The 21373-nt window shown below is 48.0% G+C and overlaps 1 long non-coding RNA gene across 1 annotated transcript; it reads right to left on the bottom strand.

The window, feature by feature from the left end:
- Positions 1-14134: 14134 nt before the first annotated feature.
- On the bottom strand, positions 14135-18819 carry LOC309528433. Its single transcript, XR_014217738.1, has 2 exons — positions 18488-18819; positions 14135-14434 (listed from the first exon to the last, which is right to left on the bottom strand). It is a non-coding gene; the product is annotated as an uncharacterized lncRNA (long non-coding RNA).
- Between the last annotated feature and the right edge of the window lie 2554 nt (positions 18820-21373).

Consider the following 21373-nt stretch of genomic DNA (forward strand, 5'->3'; position numbering starts at 1 on the left):
CAAATTTCAGCAGCACCGTGTGCAAGCCCAACATTTGGCACCCCCACTTCTCACCTTCTGCTCATTTCACCATGTCATATTTGCTGTGCCCGCCAGGCTCAGTGTCCAGTGCGGGGGAACTGGTTGTGCTGCCCTAATGCACCTCTGCTCCCCCCCCCCAGGCCAAGCAAGAGGTGCTATCATAGTTCAAGTCAAGGACCTATTTTAGCCAGGCAATGAGGATACAGAGTATGACCTGTGAGGGCTATAACCTGGTGAGAGTTTGAAGGGCCAAACAGAGGAGTCTTGAGGGCCACATTCAACACCTGAGCCTGACGCTCCCCAGTTCTGACCTAAGTTAATCATTGGAACCTTCTGTGCAGGAAGGGGTCTCTTGTTCCCAATGAGCAACCTCCTGGTGTGCGCGCCAGCTCTTCCTTCCCCTGGTGCCTTATTCATTTTACTGTCACCCTGGGAATCTCCCAGCCCTACATTCTCTCTCTCTCTCTCTCTCTCTCTCTCTCTCTCTCTCTCTTACATAGTACATGGTTATTGTTACTGAAAGAGAGCATAGCCATGAAGTTTTTTTTTAAAAAATGTTTACCACATCCAAGCAATCAAACACAAAGTGGTTAGGTACATTAATAGCAGCATTTCTCAGCAATGGAAAGTGCAGTTCACATCAGCATTTGGCTGCCTTAATGGGGCTTTGTAGCTACCTTATGACTGAACATTCATTATACTGCATCTCATAGTTTATAATGAGAAAATTATTCTAAATTGCCCAGGGGATGGTTGTGATTAAACTATTTGCCATTGCTTCCTCTACTAAATTACACACACACACACACACACACACACACACACACACACCCTGCTCCGACCCCCCTGGAATGTGGTTGTAATGAACTGTTACATTTGCCAAATGAACACAATAGGGAGGGGGCAGAGGGCACAGTGAATATTTTTGAATGTTATTATTAAACCTGTTGATTGGACAGAATTTTATACTTCATTGTAAAGCCAAGTTTGCGATCAGTTTAAGGCAGCTAGAAGGAAGCTTTCCATGGGGTTGTGTGCAATTAGTAAAACCAGCTCTGAGCCAATTCCAATGCCTGATCTGCTTTAATTGTCTACGTACTGGCGGAGGCATTAAAATCCTTCCCTTCTCATTGATGAGCTTATATGAGGCGTCGGCTGTCTGTCTCCTCTAGTGAAATGCATTTCACAGGCAATAGCACAGCAGCCTCCTTTCAAATGTTCTCCAACACTCTTAATCCTTTTGAATTTTGCAGGCACAAATGAGGCCAAGTCATTGAAATACAGTCTGTCCTCTTGGTTGAAATGTTTTCCTGTCTTTTTCCAAAGACATGTCATTCACGTCTATTTTGGAGCAAGTTTATCACAACCCTATTAACAAAACACGCAGAGAGAAAAGTTTTGCAGACAATTTCTGTGTGTTCCTGCAAAACAGAGGCTGTATGCGTACATGATTATCTCTGTGTGAGAAACCTCAGATGAGACATGAATCCGAGGCAAATATTCCCACTCCTGATGTATTCAGACAGCTTCCAAATCCAAGGTGATTCAGGTCTGAAGTGGTCCAAGGTTAAGCAGGCTAGTTCTGAGGCCCCACCTCATCTCAAGTGGATACTTTTTTTTAACCTCCCACAAATGTCTCCAAGCTCTCCATAAACAGAAAACACTGGGCAGGAGGGAGACTCCAAGGGTGGGTGAGTGTAGTTCTGTGACTGACAGCTGTAACTTTCAAGCACAGAATGACTTTACCAGGGCTCCCCTTTTTCTCCCAATCACAGTGCTTTTGGGATGGATGTTGAAGGAACTTATTAAAGGCTGTCTCGGTGTTTTTACTGCTTTTTGTGATTATGTCTGTCTGGGGGCAGAAACAGCAGCCAAGGCTTCCAAGAATGCTTTGAGAGTCACCATTTAATAGATCATATCCAGTGCTGTCTGTTTAATGGGATGGCTGACACCAAGTCTCCACAACCTTTATCAGCCTTATCCAATATTTTCCTCCTTGTTGTCTGGAAAAGTGGAGGGCAGGGGGCAGAAGCACCAACCTGCTAAAGGTGGCACACACTGCACAACTGCAACTTACTCTAGGGCACCATGAGCGCCACCCTAGAGCCAGGTTTTGTGTGTGTGTGTGTGCAGGAGAAACGATCTTGCCACTTTTACTGCATCCTCTGCCCCTATCCCTGACAGAGGTGTGGGTATTGAAGTAATGCCACAGTAATCAGATGGACATCTTGGCTCTTTTATTTTTGTATATTTATATAAAAAGCAAAGCAGTCAATCTATATACTTAAGTGACCCCAGATATTGGAAAAATATGCATATGCGTCAACTATTTTCACAGGATTTATATTACTGCAAAATGTGGAGTCTCATCTTAGTTCCTTAGTTTTAACTATTTTAAAATAAATATGGAAAACCACCCAAGAAGTGATTTTTTAAAATAATCCATAACACACACAAATGGGTTTTAGAAGGCATAAGCATGGGCTACCACTTCAGCATTCGTCAGCAAACCAAGAACTAGGCCACAGAAAATGAAGTATTTCCCACAGATATCACAGGTTGGAGTTACAAGAAAGGAGGTTCTGCTACACATCAGGAAGAGCTGTTTGACACTTGGGAGGTGGTGGCCTCTCCTTCCTTGGAGGTTTTAAGCAGAGGCTGGATGGCTGTCCGTCTGTCAGGGGTGATCTAGTTGAGATTCCTGCATTGAAGGGGGTTCAGGACCACATGCCCTGGGGGTCCCTTCCAACTCTACCATTCCATGGCTATATGATTCCACACCAGCGGAATGTCTGCCACCTATTGTGTGCATGTAAAAGCACAGAGAAGGAAACATTATTATGTGCAGAAGGCCTGCAAAGGTATTCCTCAATCCTTTGGTCCTCCAGAAGAACTGTTCTGACCTTCATGACAGGAATACAATTTAAAGTGACCCCACATTTAAACCCTCAGCACATGTTGCTCCTTTCCCAACTAACTTGAAGGTTATGTGATTCTTAGCTACTGGTGGAGTCTGCCAAAAAGCTTTCAGGGAATTTCCTCACCATGTTACAGATTTTATGAGTCATATGAAAAACTGGGAAATGATTCAACCAGCTGCCTTGAGTTGACTTGAAGATTTTTACAACACCTTTGTGCCGCATGGGAGTCAGTCAGCAGAATGTGTTATTGTAACATCAGATGGTTGCGCTACAAGGATGCTGTTTGCTATAAAATGTTGTAAAACATTTGCAAACAGCCAGTCAATAAAGACACAATGCAAAAAGCTACCATACCTTTTCTTTCTGGATTACTGGATGTAGATGGAAATTGAGAATAAGATGGGAATATTAACTGGATGGTTGTAGCAGGTCTCAACCCTGAGCATGTCCAGTGTTGCCAAAATGTGTCCATGAGCAGTTGGTATTGGACTCACAACTTTTGCTCGACTAAATTTTGTGTGTGTGTCACGTAACTCCTTTTCTAGATATTGAATCAAGATCCAGATGGAAAGCGAGGCATTAAGGCTGTATTCACATCACTGTTTAATCTGGCCAGTGGCCCCGGTGTGTTCCCACCACTGGCACTTGAAGCCATGCACACATGACATTAGCCACAATCCATATCTATCGTGCAGTTTTTTTGAGAAATACTGGAAATGGATGCACTTTTCCTCAAACCAGCTTCCGTCTGATTTGATGGTGCGACTGAACTTGGAGCACTGTGTGTAGCTCTCTGGTCACCTCGCCATATAAAGGGCATCGTGGCATTGGAAAAGATTCAGAGAAGGGCAACCCAAATGACCAAGGGATGGAGCACCTACACTGTGAGGAAAGGCTGCAGCATTTGACGCTTCTTAGTTTAGAGAGAAGGGGAGTCCTGGGCTATGTATAGCCAAAACTTGTGGCCATCCAGTGAAGCTGAATGTTGGAAGATTCAGGACAGACAAAAGAAAGTATTTTTTCACACCTCCCCAGGAGACAATGATGGCCACCAACTTGGATGGCTTTAAAAGAAGATGAGAAAAACTCATGGAGAATGAAGCTCTCAGTGGCTTTGAACCATGATGGTTATGTTCTGCCTCCAGGGCTGGAGGCAGTAATGCTCCTGAAGACCAGGAGGGGAAGGTGCTGTTGTGCTCTGGTGCTGCTTGCAGACTTCCCACGGGCATCAGGCTGGCTACTGTGAGAACAGGGTGCTGGACAAGCTAGGGGATTAGCCTGATCCAACAAACTGCTCTGATGCTCTTAACCCACTAAATAGCAGTTCAGTAATGGCAGCAGTGGCAGCAGCAACAAATCTGTTCATCTCATCAGGTCTCACCTCCTCTCATTTGAACAATCAGGAAGAATGCATGGCACATGCATAGTACTACAAGACCTAGGAAAAGAAATACTGAACGCCAAATGAGAATGTCACCTGGGAATTGATCTAGATAAAAGAACAGCTCAAAAAGCAGTTTATTGGTCAGACAGGCATGCTTAAATTAACAGTTTTATACAGTAATATACCAGATGTCAAACCCAAAAAGAACTTATGCTGTCTCATGAGTTTCCAAAGAGATCCTGGCTGAAGCTAAGAATGGAGATGTGAACTTAAAGTGAAATACTATCTTGTCCTGGTTGATTACTATTCTATATGTTTCAGGAAAGCATCACAAGTAAATCAGTAATCAAATTCTGCAAGTCCATGTTTACATGACATGGTGTACAAGATGAAATTGTGAATGGCAGCCAGGACTGCTGGCAGGGGAGTATGACGGGCACAGATATCACCACCACCACCACCACCACCACCATTTATTTATACCCCGCCCATCTGGCTGGGTTTCCCCAGCCACTCTGCGTGGCTCCCAACAGAATACTAAAAACACAATAAAAGATCAAACATTAAAAACCTCCCTAAACAAGGCTGCTGTTAGATAGTTGTTTCTTTCCTTGACATCTGATGGGAGGGTGTTACACAGGGTGAACTCCACTACCAAGAAGACCCTCTGCCAGGTACCATAGGCAGCAGGGCCCCCCAGACTCTTGCTATTTTTTGTTTTTAATTTAGTTAATTGCCCCCCCCAGCTCAATAGTTACAAAGCAAAATAGGCAGGCAAATAATTGCACTTGCGAAGAATGTAATGTGTTCTTAACTTTACAGTACACACAGAGAGTAGACATGTATACAATAGTTTAGGGCTTTCTTTCAGGTAAGTGGGTACAAAATTGCAGCCTAAGCTTTTTTATGACGAAGGGGCAGAGAAGACTTCAAGGTGAGAGGGACCAACCTGGGAGTGAGCTCTATTGAATACAGTTGAGACTTATGCATCTGAACATACAATAATCAGGTTGAAGCCTTGGAGGTGTGCTGATTTGGGGCATGGGGGAGAGCAAAACGTGCTCCTTTACAAAGATGCATCACTTTGGTTAACAGCCTGTTTCAAACATTTGAACTCTCTGTACCAAATTAGTCCAGCAAAGCTTATGAATCAGTATTTACCCCTTGCGAATTTCAGTGAAGCTGCCTTTGCTTTATACTTCCAACTCAGATTAAATTTACCTGACATTTGCAGTCTTTTCTAACCAGTATATCAATGTAGGGGTTTGTATTTCTCTTGGGACAAAAGGAAATGGGAAGGACCAGTTCCTTTTATTCCACTTGACACAAGTTGAACCCAAAGGTATCTGCTATCCTTATTTTTTGGGTGGTGGTGGTGGTGGTGGTAGTAGTGGAGGTTGGAATCTGGACTCAGTGTTTTCAGGCCACCTCCATCTTTTTCCACTATTGATTGCCTAGTAGAGTGGCTAAATACAGTGACTGTATTGATTGAAATGATAACTTTCCAGTCTTCAACTCTGACATATTCTAGCGCAAGGTCCCATCTCAGCCTAAATGGCATTCCTGGAGGAATGCCTCTTTCCAGAATGCCTCCTTAGAGTACTACCCTTGATGAAGTGTGTTATGCTTGACCAAAGGAAAGCACTTTGCTGTGGTGGCACCTGGCAATAGCCTCCCAAGAGAGACTCAAGTAGTGTGTACTTCTTAAAAATAATCTCTGTTAAAAAAGTTATACAAAAATCTGCAGAAAACAGTGTTATCAAACAGGATCTGATTACAATATACATAGTCCATACATAATTCTAGATCACTGTTGAACAAATACAGACATGAAATAAAAGCAAAATAAATAAATCACAGGTATGAGAGTGTGGGGAAGGTAGCAACTAAAACCATATATACCACAGATATAATGAGACAAGGTTACAAAACAAAGGCCCTATTATACCAGAGGAGAGTAATCTCAGTATTCTGATGCCCTAGATCACTGCATCAACCATAGTCGTTCTTGGGCCAAGGGGAGTCCTGGCTCAGCTGGCGTTGATCTTTTAAGGATTTCTTCTTTGCCTCGGTATTTTAAAGGGGCTACATTTTTAACTGTTGCCTTTCATTTTTAGCCATTGCCTTTTGGTCACTGTAGCTTACCGTATGTTTGGGCATATATGGTGGTTTACGTTTTGATTTGGGGCAAGATTTTATTATTTCGTATTACTGCATACCACCTTGGGATCCATTTGGATGAAGGGCAGTTCAGAAAGTGCTGGAAACAAACAAACAAACAAACAAACAATAAACAAATGCCACTAACTCCCATGTGACTGGATAATGAAACTGTCTGCTGTACAAAACTGCCATTTTGCAGGTCAATCCTGACCCTCAAACAGACATTATGAATTAAAACAGTTCAGAATTAGTTCACAAATATTGATACCAGATGTGACCATGACAACCCTCTTGCATGCCAGCCTACATAAACCATGACAAGAAAAAGGGATTGTGTACATATTTGCCATTGCTGTACTGGGGTCATTTTGAACCAAAGTACCTGCCCAATTATTCCATTCATTAGCTTGCAGGAAATTAACAATTGCCTGCTAATGAAGATGGATGCTTACTATTCCGTTTGACAGAAAATAAGATTCTCCTACTGGACAGAAAGATGGGATTCAGATGGTATTTGTGTGTGTGTTTTGAGAATCACCAAGCCTGATGCAGTGTCCTCAAACTTACCCTGAACTCTGCTCTTGATATTTGAGCTGATTAGTTTTCCTAGGTGTTTGATGTTGACTGATGCACCTGCGTGATAATAGTTTTCTGGATGAATATATATGTTGTGATCCAAGTGAAACGTGGGAAGACCCCCACATCACTAAAACTCTTTTTCCCCCTCCCTTCCCAGCCGTCCTTTATTACCTCAGCATGAATCACTTTTCTAAAAGCTACTAGTATGTCCTAGATTTATCAAGGGATATGTGGATATTTTATCATGCCAGCTGTTTAAAGTCTCCTACAACTCAACAAAGTGATCTGTGTCCTTCCTTTTATCATTGCTCAATCTTCCCAGTGTTCTGTAGAACAAAGGAAGGGGCAGCTGTTATAAAACAAAAGCGGTTTGAAACAGCACCCAGGTTTGAACAACCATTTTAAGAATAGCTGTTTTAGACAAGGGTTTCATTGCACGGCGTGTTATTGCCCCCCAGCCCTGACTCCGAGGGGTGCAAGATTCCAGGGGTTCTGGGCGCTTGCCCAGGGTTCACTTTTCTTGGAATGAGGGGCAGCAGGGACTGTGGTGTCTTTAGGATATAAGGTCTATTTACACATGTAATATAGATAACCTGAGCCTACGTTGGAGGGGCTTCCAGCATTAACACCCCAAGAGGGTCTTACTTCTCTGATAGCTACAGCCTTGGATTCCAGCAGAAATCAGGCATGGCCTTCTACAGCTCTCCCTGCCTTCTGCAGCTTCTACCAGCAAGTTGAAGGAAAGGGACTCACCTATTTTTCATCTGGTGCAAAGACACTTCCTTTGATACCTTAGTGGTCCATACTTAGAAGACCATTACCTCTTAGAGGGTCATCGTCTTGGCCCTCACAAAGCCTGCCAGTACATTACTCAAGCTTCTATGGGCAACTTTGGCCTGGGAGGAGTCATTCAAACCCCTCCAGCAGCACCTTTGCAGCCACACCAACCACCCCAAGGCCATCGTTGGGGAAATTTTCACCAGGCTATTTGTGCTGGTCCCGGGGGTAAGGTACCGTGAGTGTAGCAGAGTCCACACGAAGAGGGGCGAGGTCCGATGCACAGAGCCGGGCGGGGAACAGGATCGCTGGAACAGAAGGCTGAGCAGGTAACAGGAACGCCGGATGGTCGGGAACAGGAGGCCGAGCAGGGGACAGGAGTACTGGATAGTCAGGAACAGGAAGCCGAGCAGGGGACAGGTGTACCGGATAGTCAGGAACAGGCGGCCGAGCAGGGATCAAGAATACAGGAAGGTCCGTAGCCAACAACGACGTTGCTCCCGCAACCTGGGACCGGCCTGACTGGGCTTTTATCCTCTTCCAAGGTAAGGGGCGGTCCCGACCCCCAGGAGCCCCGCCTCCTCTGGCCTTAAGGCGAGCACTCCTCCTGGGGGCAACCAGTTCCCTTCGCCTCTCTGCCCTAAGCCTCTGCAGATCAGGAGAGGCCGAAGGGTTACTGGGCCCTGGAGGAGGCTCACCTGTGGCCACTGAGTCATCAAGCCCCTCTGGGGCCAGAAGGGCTTCACCTGGGACCAGCTCCTGATGCACTGCCACAGGTGCAGGCTCCTCAGCATCTAGGCCTTGCCCCAGTTCAGCCGGCCCTGGAGGCGGGGACTCCTGTGCAGGCTGGGATTCCTCTGTTTCATCCTCCGAATCGGAATCCCAGGCCATCACACCATCCCCCCTCCCAGGCCCCCCCCTCAACCGAGGGTCCGGACCCGGCTTGCCGGGGTACGTCGCATGGAACTCTCGGAGGCAGGCAGGTGCGTGGACGTTGGCCGCTGGTTCCCAGGAACGGTCCTCCGGTCCGTACCCCTTCCAGTCAATGAGATACTGCAGCTTTCCCCTGCGGTATCGGGAGTCCAGGATGCGTTCCACCTCGTACTCAGGCTCTCCCCGAACCAACACTGGCTGCGGTCGGGGACGGTTCGGGTGGAACTCGTCGGGTGGGGCCACCGGACTCAAAAGGGACCTGTGGAAGACCGGGTGAACCTTCAGGGTTGCGGGTAACCGGAGACGGAATGCCACAGGAGAGACTTGGTCTACGATAGGGAACGGGCCGGTGAAGCGGGCGTCCAACTTCCGCGAAGGTCGAGAGGGGTGGAGATGGCGAGTGGAGAGCCAAACCAGGTCACCGACGCGAAGTTCTGGCCCCACCTGGCGGTGGCGGTCGGCCTGGGCTTTGTACGCTTCCTTGGCCTGGTGCAGTTGCTCCACCAAAAGCTGTTGCTGGGACTGGAGCTCTTGAAGCCACTCCGTCACTGCCGGGACCGCGGATGCCGGCAGCACCTCTGGAAACAGCCGTGGATGATAACCATAACTGGCCTGGAACGGGGTCTGCTGGGTGGACGCATTCACCGCGTTGTTATAGGCGAACTCCGCCAATGCCAGGTGGCCGACCCAGTCATCCTGTTGGTAGCTGCAGTAACACCGGAGGTACTGCTCCAGCACCGCGTTCGCCCGTTCCGTCTGGCCATCGGTCTGTGGGTGGTAGGCTGACGAGAGGCAGACCTCTGTCCCGAGGGTCTGGTGTAATGCTCGCCAGAACCGGGATGTGAACTGAACTCCCCGGTCGGACACCACTCGCTCAGGTAGTCCATGCAGGCGGAAGACATGCTGAAGGTACAGCTGAGCAGTTTCCTTGGCTGTGGGTACAGATGGACAGGGAGCGCAGTGTACCATCTTGGTGAAATGGTCGGAGAAAACCAGAAGGCAGGTACAGCCACGAGACGAGGGTAAGTCCACTACAAAGTCCAACGAAACCGTGTGCCAAGGGCGCGGTGGAACTGGCAATGGCTGAAGTAGGCCGGGGGGTCGCCCGGTAGGACCCTTGGCGCGACGACAGACATCACAACCAGCAACGTAGCGAGCCACGTCAGCCTTCAGGTGGGGCCACCAAAATTCACGACTGACCAGATGGGTGGTCCGATACCGTCCAAAGTGCCCCGCTGCTGGGGCATCATGGGCCATCCGGAGAACCTCCAGCCGTAGTGGCCCTGGCGGGACGTACAGCCGACCGTGGTGCAGCAGAAGGCCCTGATGCAGGACCAGCCCCGGATACTGTGGGCTGGACCCTTCAGCCAGCTCCCGGAGACGATCCTGGGCCCAAGCGTCGACCCGCTGCTGTTCCCGCACCCGAACCTGCAGTGGCTGCGCCTCCTGGGTGGCCAGGAATGCAGCCGGAGGTAGGATCGTGGTGGGTTCTGCTTGCTGTACCGTGTCTGCGTTGTCTTCAGGTTTCCGGGACAGGGCATCCGCCTTCTGATTCTGAGAGCTAGGGATGTAGCGGATCCGAAACTGGAACCGGGAAAAGAACAACGCCCACCGGATCTGTCTTTGGTTCAGCTTGCGGGTGGTCTGGAGGTACTCCAGGTTCCGGTGGTCGGTTCTCACCTCCACCGGATGTCGTGCCCCCTCAAGATGATGGCGCCAGACCTCAAAGGCTACCTTGATGGCCAGTAGTTCCCGCTCCCACACAGTATAGTTACGCTCCGCTGGTAGGAGCTGGCGGGAATAGAAGGCACAGGGTAAGAGTGGCGCTTCAGGACCAATCTGTTGAGACAAGACGGCACCGAGAGCCGTACTGGAGGCGTCGGTCTCCACCAAAAGGGTCGAGAGGGGTCAGGATGTTGTAAGATTGGTGCCCTCTGGAAACAGGCCTTCAACCCCTGAAACGCCTCCTCTGCCTCCTTGTCCCAGGAAAACGGCGTCTTTGGGCGCAGTAGCCGGGTCAACGGGGTGGTGCGATGAGCATAATCAGCGATGAAGGTCCGGTAGTAATTGGCGAACCCCAGGAAACGTTGTAGGTCCTTGCGGTTCCGGGGTGCCGCCCATTCTTGAACCGCTGTCACCTTCCCCGGGTCCATTTGCACCCTATCCGGAGAGAGCCGGTGACCAAGGAAGTCCACAGTCCGCTGATGGAACTCGCACTTGCTGAGCTTTGCGTACAAACGGTGCTCACGCAAGCGTTGCAGCACGGTCCGGACATGTCCCTCATGGCGAGCCGGGTCACGGGAGTAAATCAGTATGTCATCCAAATACACCACCACGTACTTGTCTAACAAGTCCTGAAACATGTGGTTGATGTAGCGTTGGAACACAGCAGGCGCGTTGCACAAACCGAACGGCATAACCAAATATTCGAACTGCCCGTACCGGGTCCCAAACACTGTCTTCCACTCATCCCCGGCTCGGATCCGAATCAAGTTGTAGGCCCCCCGGAGGTCCAGCTTGGTGAACACCTGTGCCCCTTGCACCCGCTCCAGCAGCTCCGAGATAAGGGGCAAGGGGTACCGATCTGGGACGGTAATTTTGTTCAGGGCTCGGTAGTCATGGCAAGGGCGGAGTTCCCCACATTTCTTCTTAACGAAAAGCACTGGTGCCGCGGTAGGCGAGGTGGAAGGCCTAATGAACCCACGCTCCAGGTTCTTGCGCAAGAAGTCCTGCAAAGCCTCGCGCTCTGGCTCTGTTAGAGAATATAAGCGACTCACTGGTAAAGGCGCTCCGGGTTGGAGGTCTATGCCGCAGTCAAAAGGCCGATGCGGCGGCAGCTGGTCTGCCCCCCGTTCCTCGAACACGTCCTGGTAGTCCTGATACACGGCTGGGAGCGTGGGTGCTGCCTCCTCTGAGGGCGCGGCCGCCAGCGTCCCGGATTGAGCATGGGGACATGGGTCTGGGAAGTGCACGGTCCGTTTGACCCAGTCAATCTGAACGTTGTGGGCCTCCAGCCAGTCCATCCCGAGCACCAGGGGGAAGCGGGGCATAGAGGCAATGTCCAAAGTTCGCAACTCCCGGTGCTGCTGGAAACACAGGACCAGGGGCTGGGTCTCCTGAGTAACGGCACCTGAACACAGAAGTCGTCCGTCAATCGCTTCCACCTGGACCGGTACTGGCTTGTTCCGAAGTGGCACCTGATGATGGGCGGCAAAAGCAGCGTCCATATAGGAGCGGGTTGCCCCTGAATCTACCAAAGCATGGGTGTGGATCCAGGGCCCACCTGGAGGGTATAAACGCACCGAAACCATAAGATGTTACAAGCCCATTGGTGCAGACCCATTCTGCGCGGTTTGGGACCCCCGGTAGCTAGGGCCATCAGCTACTGGGGTTGGCGGTTTCCCTGCGGCTGGCGTTTCTCAGGGCAAGACCGAGCGAAGTGTCCACTTCCACCACAGTAAAGACAGAGATTTCCCTCCCGACGCCGCGCCTTCTCTGCGGGGGAAAGGCGTGGCCGCACTGCCCCGAGCTGCATAGGCTCCTCCGTTAAATCAGTTGTGACCATGGGGCTGCCGGAAAAAGCTGGTGCCGTGAACTGGAAGTGTCGGCGACCCCGGGCCTGACGACGATCCTCCAACCGGTCGTCTATTTGTAGACTCCGTTGAATGAGAGTGTCTAGCGTGGTGGGGCGTTCCATTGTGGCCAACTGATCCAGTACCTCGTCCGAAAGCCCTTCGAGATACTGGTCCCGCAGTGCCGAATCATTCCAGGTCAAGTCCTGTGCCAACAGCCGAAACTCCGTGGTATATGCGGCCACCGTGGACTTGCCCTGTTTCAAACGCCGAATCGCCCGGTTGGCTTGACTCCCTTTCTGGGGGTTGCCGAACGCGGCCTCCAAACGATTGCAAAACCCCGTATAGTCTGCCAGCAAGGGGGAGTCTTGCCTGAGTAGTGGCAACGCCCACTTGGCCGCCTGGTCCTTTAACAAACTAATCAAAAAGTGCACCTTGGTGCGGTCGTCAGGAAAGTTCCGGGCTCGCCCCTGGATATACAGCTTGGCCTGGGCCAGGAACATGGGAAAGCTGGCCGGGGCTCCATCAAATTTCTCAGGCAAAGCCACTGGGTACTTGCCAGGCGCCGGGGCGTCGGCCCCAGGAGCCGGTAGGGCTTCCAAGCGTTGCTGAAGTGCCACAACCGCGTCACTGAGCTGCTGCACGGTGTGAGTCAAGGCCTGGTTCTCCTGGGCCAAAGTCACCAGTGCAGCCGCCTGGTCAGCCATGGCCTCTGGCTCTTCCCGAACGCACCCCTACGAAGGGGGAGTGCGGGTGTGGCGGGAGCAAACTGTGCTGGTCCCGGGGGTAAGGTACCGTGAGTGTAGCAGAGTCCACACGAAGAGGGGCGAGGTCCGATGCAGAGAGCCGGGCGGGGAACAGGAACGCTGGAACAGAAGGCTGAGCAGGTAACAGGAACGCCGGATGGTCGGGAACAGGAAGCCGAGCAGGGGACAGGAGTACTGGATAGTCAGGAACAGGAAGCCGAGCAGGGGACAGGTGTACCGGATAGTCAGGAACAGGCGACCGAGCAGGGATCAAGAACACAGGAAGGTCCGTAGCCAACAACGACATTGCTCCCGCAACCTGGGACCGGCCTGACTGGGCTTTTATCCTCTTCTAAGGTCAGGGGCGGTCCCGACCCCCAGGAGCCCCGCCTCCTCTGGCCTTAAGGCGAGCACTCCTCCTGGGGGCAACCAGTTCCCTTCGCCTCTCTGCCCTAAGCCTCTGCAGATCAGGAGAGGCCGAAGGGTTACTGGGCCCTGGAGGAGGCTCACCTGTGGCCACTGAGTCATCAAGCCCCTCTGGGGCCAGAAGGGCTTCACCTGGGACCAGCTCCTGATGCATTGCCACAGGTGCAGGCTCCTCAGCATCTAGGCCTTGCCCCAGTTCAGCCGGCCCTGGAGGCGGGGACTCCTGTGCAGGCTGGGATTCCTCTGTTTCATCCTCCGAATCGGAATCCCAGGCCATCACACTATTAAGGTGGCCTCCTCTGTTCTGCTCGCTCCATGTTGAGGCCTTTCTAGGTACACAGACTGTTCTTTTTAAAATTTTATTTATAGTTTTCATTTATATACATTTCAATAGCTTAACAATAGTTGTAACATTTCAAACTTCAACTTCCTCCTCTTTCTGCAGTTCCTTAAATTTCTTTTTATCATTTCTTCCACATTCTAAATTAACTTATTCCATTATTCATCTATTTTGATTCTATATTCTTTTGAAACTGCAGGTTATTACAATAATCCTGACAATGTATTTATCTGTTTCATATTTGTTTGTAAATAGTCAACAGACCATTTCCATTCTTTTGTAAAAAAATTGTTATCTTGATTTTTATTCTTCTGGTAAGTTTCGTCATTTCTGCATAGTCCATGAGTTTTTGTATCCATTCTTCTCTCACTGGGACTTTTTCTTCTGACTGTTCTTGCCCAGTTGTTCCACCAGCAGATCCAGGGCTCCACTCCACTGGGCTCATCACCCCTCAGCCGTAACTCGTGGCCCTTCTGGTGATTCAGCCCAGCAGTGTGTCAATAGTGATATTCAGTTACAACCCTGACAGGGATGATTTGGTGTGCAGCGTATGATGAATGCCATCTTTTGTCCTGAGGAACAAAGTAAACATGAGAAACAGCTAGGCATGCCTGGGGGGCAAATACAGGGGATGCTTGGGTTGCGAACGTGATCTGTGCAGGGTGCACGTTCGCAACCCGCAACGTCCACAACCCGCAGCAGCGTGTCTGCGCACGCTTGGGTTGCAATTCAGTGCTTCTGCGCATGTGCAACCGCCCAAACCCGGAAGTAACCCATTCAAGTACTTCCGGGTTTTGGTGGTCCGCAGTCCGAAAAAACGCAACCTGAAGCATCTGCAACCCGAGGTATGACTGTATAACCTTTGTATGCTCGAGAACACCATTGTCCCACCTCCACGATGTGCTGTTCCTGCATACAGCATTCAGCCACAGACATGGTGGCCCTGAAGGAGTGAGTGCCAAAATGATTAGGTGCCAGAACCTTCCTTTCCAGGCACCTTTGCAGTACAGCCTGAAACTGATGTCAAGTAAGGGGTGAGGTTAAAAAGAAGAAGAAGAAAGTAGGAGGAAGAGACCTTTAGATACAATTTTCATGCTGTATACATGCTCCATGTGTTTTTGGCTGGACTCTGGATTATACATGCCAACACATTGTGTGAAACTGCAACATTTCTGACTCAAGAAGATCAGGAAGTACTAAAACTCTTAAAGTATCACCTCTTCCAAGGGACTGTCCAGTGCACTTTTGTAGACTGAAAGAGCTTGGAACAGCACCTGTGGTTATTTATGGATCGATATCTGATGTGTCTGCTCATCTGTTTTTTCAGCCCACCAACACAAAGAGTGATTTTGAAAGTGAGCAAAGGTCACACTGGAGAAATAACGTTTAGTGGTGGAAAAAGAAAATTCCATTTATGAATGAGTATTCTGCTTGTATTAATGGTATGGAGATATTGCTACAGTGGAAGCCACTAGATAATGCAAGAAGGCACACAACCATTTATTTACAGCAATAAGCATGTTTCTGTTGAAACAAACTTTGGTTGACAGCCAGTTTTTCCACGGTGAGAAAAGAGCAAGTCAACTTCCCTGTCTGCATCCCTTGTGGTCAGTTCAATGACACAAAGTGGTAGTGTCAGTTTTGCATTTTGTGGTACAGAAAGTATTGGTTTAAAGTGCAGAGATTTTTTCTATTCTAACTAATTCAAGAGGGTTCTGGAAGCTTCTCTGTGTGATACAAGCTGGTGCAAGCAGGAAGTTTCTAGCTAACAAGCAAGCAAGCAAGCTTCTATTCTACCTAGAAACAAGCAGAAGGATCCTGATGTTTTGGTTATTCCTTCAGAGAAGCTGAACAGCTGGTTCTGTTATCTCTTTCTTTCAAGGTCATACTGATTATAAGAACAGGCCAGAAGGAACCTGAGTTTCACTGTCTGTCTCTCTTTCCTTCTGGTGTGGTGTTCTGTACATATTGTGTTTAAGTGTTAAGTAAATTTAAGTCTGCTGCAACTGGATTTCTTACTGACTGTGCCGATCCTGAAGATGTATGGAATTGTGACTGTTATGCTCATTGGCCTTCAATAGTAAACTCTGTTGGATGAAGCTAATTGCCTCTGGTTTATTTTTTGGGAATCCTGCAAAGTGTTTATGTGTTTACTCTGCTAACTATACATTGGGGGCTGCTCTGGATCAATATGGAGCAGAATCAATGACAGGAGAAACTAAAAGAAACCAAAACTGATCTATTCACCCATCCCTATCCACCATCAATCTGGTGGGCCGACTTCTCCAACTGTGGGAAGTGTCTCAATGATGGCACTAAGTCTGTACATAACATCCTGTTTTTCTGGAGTGGCATCCTATTTTCCCTTTCTTGGGTGGCACCATCTTGGATACGAGCACCATTGTGGGAGGCACTTTCCCCACAAAAAACTAGAGTGAAGTTGGAGAGATTCCTGGAGAGTCCAGGAATGATGTTCAATGATGGGCCAAGAGCCATTCTCATGTGACCTTTGCTCATGAGGATGCACCATTGTCTACATCTGATGGGTGTCAGGTGGCGGAGGGGACAGCAGTGATTGGGGGGGGGTGGCGGCAAAGAATGACAGTCCGGTGGAAGAGCACGCAGAAGGCTCCAGCTGCAATCCCAGCCACCTCCTCCAAAAAAGTTCTCAGGTTTTAGGAATGGAAAATACTCGCCCCTGAGACTTTAGAGAGCCCCTGTCAGTCAGAGGAGATAGCACAGGGCAAGGTGGACCAGTGACCTGATACGGCACAAGGCAGTTTTATCTGTTCATGCAACACCTCTGCATGTCATCAACCCATGGCCAAAGGATGTAACCTCATCCGAAATGGATCAGAACAGAGATGCTTTCTGATCACTGTGAAAGTTTCCAGATCACAACTGCCCCATGGATTGAGCAATGGGAGAGAGCAGTTTGATTTAGACCTACTCAGTCCATTTATTTTTCCTACTGATCTGCATCGTGTTTACATGTTACTGCATGGTTTGATGCAGCATGATTGCAGAATATTTGAGAATAATAAGGAAAGAGACACCACTGTTCAAACCGTGATAATCCATTATAATGTATTTAAAGCAAGTGAGTAGAAGATTCTCAGATTCCCTCACTTCCTTCCCTTTCTATTTATGGAAAAGGAAATGAGGTGCAGCCCCAATTAGGTCTCACTTTACCGTCTGCACCCTTCCCATTCTCTGCAAAGCAGGTACGATGCCAAGATCATCATCGCAGGTATGCGTGCCAAGTATCTGCTGCAGCACAGATGATTACATCTTACAGATACGATTGTAAGTTGACAAGCACATTCCCCCTGGAGACAGGATAACTGAATATGCAAGCTAATGCGCTTATGATTCTTTCATGTGCAGAGCTGAAACAGATGTTCAGAGATCATCCTCTGGCACCGGGAAAGTGTCTGTGAAACCCTGGATGTGAGCTTTCTTGGCACATTCTTTTCAGATGGACTAGAGGGCTCTGTAAGCGATTAGTTGCTGTCAGTTTGCAAACACTTAATGACGTGTGCCCATGGCTTGCATACCAGGAAACTAATCAGGAAGCATAGACTGCTTCTTTGTGCTTAGGAGACAAGCATTTCCTTTTTATGGCCTAACTGGAATTTATTCCTCCTTGGACTTTGCAGGTTTTGCACTTTAGAAAGCCCATTAATAATAATTTGAACATCAATGCCACCTCAAGGAAAGTATTTTAAATGCATTGTGCAGTATTCTCAAGCACACTGGTTAGGGATGGGTGAAATCCACAGGGAGAATTTTCATTGGCAATTCTATTTTCCCCATGCCAAGCAACACATTTGCATGGAAAAGACCCACTGGAAGTTCAACATTCACCTGATTCTGCATATACTCCAGTTGCCCCCTGCTTTCCAAATTAAGCCCTAGTTCAGGGGTCTGAGTCAGCACCCATAGTACTAGGGGGGGGCAGTTCTCCGATGGGGATGTCAATGCCTCCCTCCTTGGCCATTGGATCAGTCATGCGAGCAGAGAGGAGTCAATAATCCTGAGCATGGATCATCTGGGGCGGGGGGGGGGGGCTGTGTATCTGTCCTGTGGGTGCCTTTCTCTGCGTGGGCTGCACGAGTATTGTCTCAGTAGCCACACTGCCTCTCCCATCATGTTGGTCTCTGAATGTATTCATTTATTAGTGAATTTATATCATTTTTAAAAGATGGTTGGACAGTGTTCTCGAAGCTACCAGCATGAGTTTGACTAAACTGCGGGAGGCAGTGGAAGACAGAAGTGCCTGGCGTGCTCTGGTCCAGGGGGTCACAAAGAGGCGGACACGACTAAACAACAACATCATTTTTAAATAGAAAAAAGCTTTCTTATGTCATTGTACAGTAATATATAAGTTAAGGAAATTTATAACAATACATAAAACATCATAACTGAAAAAATGGGCAACAACAAAACAGGTAATAGACAGCAATAGCTAGTGATACTACTGAAGCAGCACTCACCCCAGTAAAATAGTAAAATAACAGTATAAACAAGGGTAGAACAACACCAAAACTATCAAGGCCTAAGTGCAATCCTGAAATTTCAGGAAGGCAACAGCAGAGAGTTTTCAAGAACATCTTAAAACTTACAGTGATGCAGCATTTCAAACTGAAGGACCAACCGCATCTGCTATTGAGTCCCCGAAGCACAGATTCACACAAAGCGGCAAAACATCCTTGCAGGTTATTAACAGGATTCTATTTGAAGTGCATATGCAAAGCAAAGGTACAGGGCGATAAGTACGCAACCTGCACACCCAGTCAGGGTGTGCCCCCTTTATATAGATTTGCAGAATAGAATACCACCTGATCTCTTGTAAGTCACCTGATTTCTTGTAAACCACCTGATTTCTGGGAAATCGAAACTTATAATAAGTTCCTATTACCATGTAAGGTCTTGGTCTTCCCTCCCTCCTTCCTGCAACCTCCCTCATCCTGGTATTACAATAAATTCTTGTTCCTTATCTCTCTCTGCCCAAGCTAGACATTCCAACGAGAGGCCCATTTGCACTGTCCTTCTGGTTGGTGTAGAAACCTCCCCTTTTGGGATAATAATAGAACAATTATATTGTAATATGCCCCTTCAAAACGAAAATGGGGGAGGACCCTCGTACCTACAGGACCGCCTCTCCTGGTAGGCCCCATGGAGGACCTCAAGGTCCATAAATAACAGCACATTGGAGGTCCTGAGCCGCAAGGTGGATAGATTGGTCTCAACTAGGGCCAGGGCCTTTTCAGTACTGGCCCCGACTTGGTGGAACGCTCTGTCACAAGAGACCAGAGCCCTGCGGGATTTGACCTCTTTCCGCAGGGCCTGCAAGACGGAGCTGTTCTGCCTGGCCTTCAGCTTAGACTCACTCTGACCCCTTATATGGGATTTGGTATATAAATTGTCCCTTGGCTTTTTTGCTGGCCCATGTAGGACCAGCATGGATAGCTGGCTTGGGTGAATATCTGATGTTTCCTCCCTTTATGGTCTTGATTTATGGGCTAAATGAGGCTGCATTTTAAGCTGTATTTTAAGCCATATTTTAATTAGGTAACTGTTTGTTTGTTGTTTTTTTCTATTATGTTTTATTGTAATTCATATTTGGTGTTAGCCGCCCTGAGCCCAGCCCTGGTCAGGGAGGGCGGGGTATAAAATAATAATAATAATAATAATAATAATAATAATAATAATAATAATAATAATAATTGATATTGGGGTGCCATCAATGGAGAGGGGTAGTGCAGGATGAGAGAATTGGAAAAGTACTTGTGCAGAAGCCCCCCTCTCAATATCACTCATTTGCTACTCTTATTATTTATTTAATTAATTTATATCCTAGCTTTTCTCCAAGGAACTCAAGGTGTTGTCCTTCCTTCTCCATTTATTCTCACAATGACCCTGTGAGGACAGCTGGGCTGAGAGACAGGGACTGGCCCAAGGCTACAAAGTGAGCTTTGTGGCTGAGGGGAGTTTCAGACCAGGGCCTCCCATGCCCTGGTTCAGTTCTCAAACCATTGCCCCACTCTGGCTCTCACTGGTGACTCTTGCAGTCAGGATCTTCACTCCTGACTGTGCCAGTGTCTTTCATGTCTCTTTCTGAAAAGAACTTTCCAGAATGTCTTTCCACATGGATCTCCAGGAGGTACATAGGCAAGGATGTCACTGTTGGGCACATGCATGGAAGCAAAATGGAAAGGCTACCAGTTTCCAGTGTGAATCCAGCTGTTTTTGTTTAACACTGACACCTTTCTGCCCAGAGTTCCTGAACTTTTGTAAGTTGCTTGGCAATATGTTACCTAACATGAAGAACTATGGAGATTTCTGAAACATTAAGCAGTTTATAGATGCTTTTACATAAATAAATACCTAGCAGGGACAACTGTGGAAAGTTGCATTTGTTACTCTGTTGTTTCCTATGCAACTTCCAGAGACATCTTTCTGACTCCGTGTCATGCAGTTCCTTGGATCTGTTTCTGATGTGTTTACTGAATGCAAGTAACATCCTCCTGTGGACCGAATGGCCAATATAGGGCAAATTTAGCTATCTGAATGAAAGATAAAATCTAAATGCCATTGAAGCAGCTATTGCTGTCATTTGTTTCCACAAATTAATCAGCATGTAGCAGCTCAATCCTCAAACTGGCTAAGTGCTTAGCATAGGATGGAAGTGCACAAGTTGACAGGACAACAACAGAATATGACACTGTGACTATCAAAACAAGCCCAAGGAACTGCGCCTGCCATGGTAAAAAGGTAATATATTACGGTACATAGCTGACCATGTGTTACCCTTTCATAGCACCCTGATCTATTGTGGCACCCAGTTGCTGCCTGAGGGAACCACTTCATGTTGTCTGCGGACACTTGGACACTGTCTTTGCCCAGAGCTGCAGTATCAGCTAAGTTTTAATATAACTTCCTTTATGTGTAAATAGGTTTAAGATGTGTGCCTGAAACTAGCCATGATACAGAGACATAATAAGCTTGAGGGAGCCACACATACTGAACTGTGGAACTTATCATTATCACAACATTAGTCCCTTATTAATTGTCCCCTGCTGTTGTGCTTGGATGGAGATCAGCTCCACTTAGAGACGGGCAGCCAGACAGCGCTGAGGGGAAAGTGTTTGTGGCCGTGCACCACATATGTGAATCATGACATTAAACAGATGGCCCATTCACTCCTCAGTGAAAGTCCCCTGGGGGCTATAAGAGAGAAAGGAGATTTCCTATGCAACATAACAATTTGGACATCATAGGGTATAGAGTTACAAGGTTTTCTTTATTCCCCACCTGAAACTCTTAAAGGGCAACACCAGGGAATTCCATCTGATCTTTGGATACTAATCTTGTTTTATGCCATTTTGATCAGTCTGTTAAGAACTAGCAGTCCGCACAGGGGAGTATACATATAAGTGCACACTTAGCGACAGATGGACGGTCGCTTTTTGGTGACCTGAATACACTTGGAGCCCACAAATCTTCCC

Source organism: Podarcis vaucheri (assembly GCF_965113315.1).
Source record: "Podarcis vaucheri genome assembly, chromosome: 3".
Lineage (NCBI taxonomy): Eukaryota > Metazoa > Chordata > Lepidosauria > Squamata > Lacertidae > Podarcis > Podarcis vaucheri.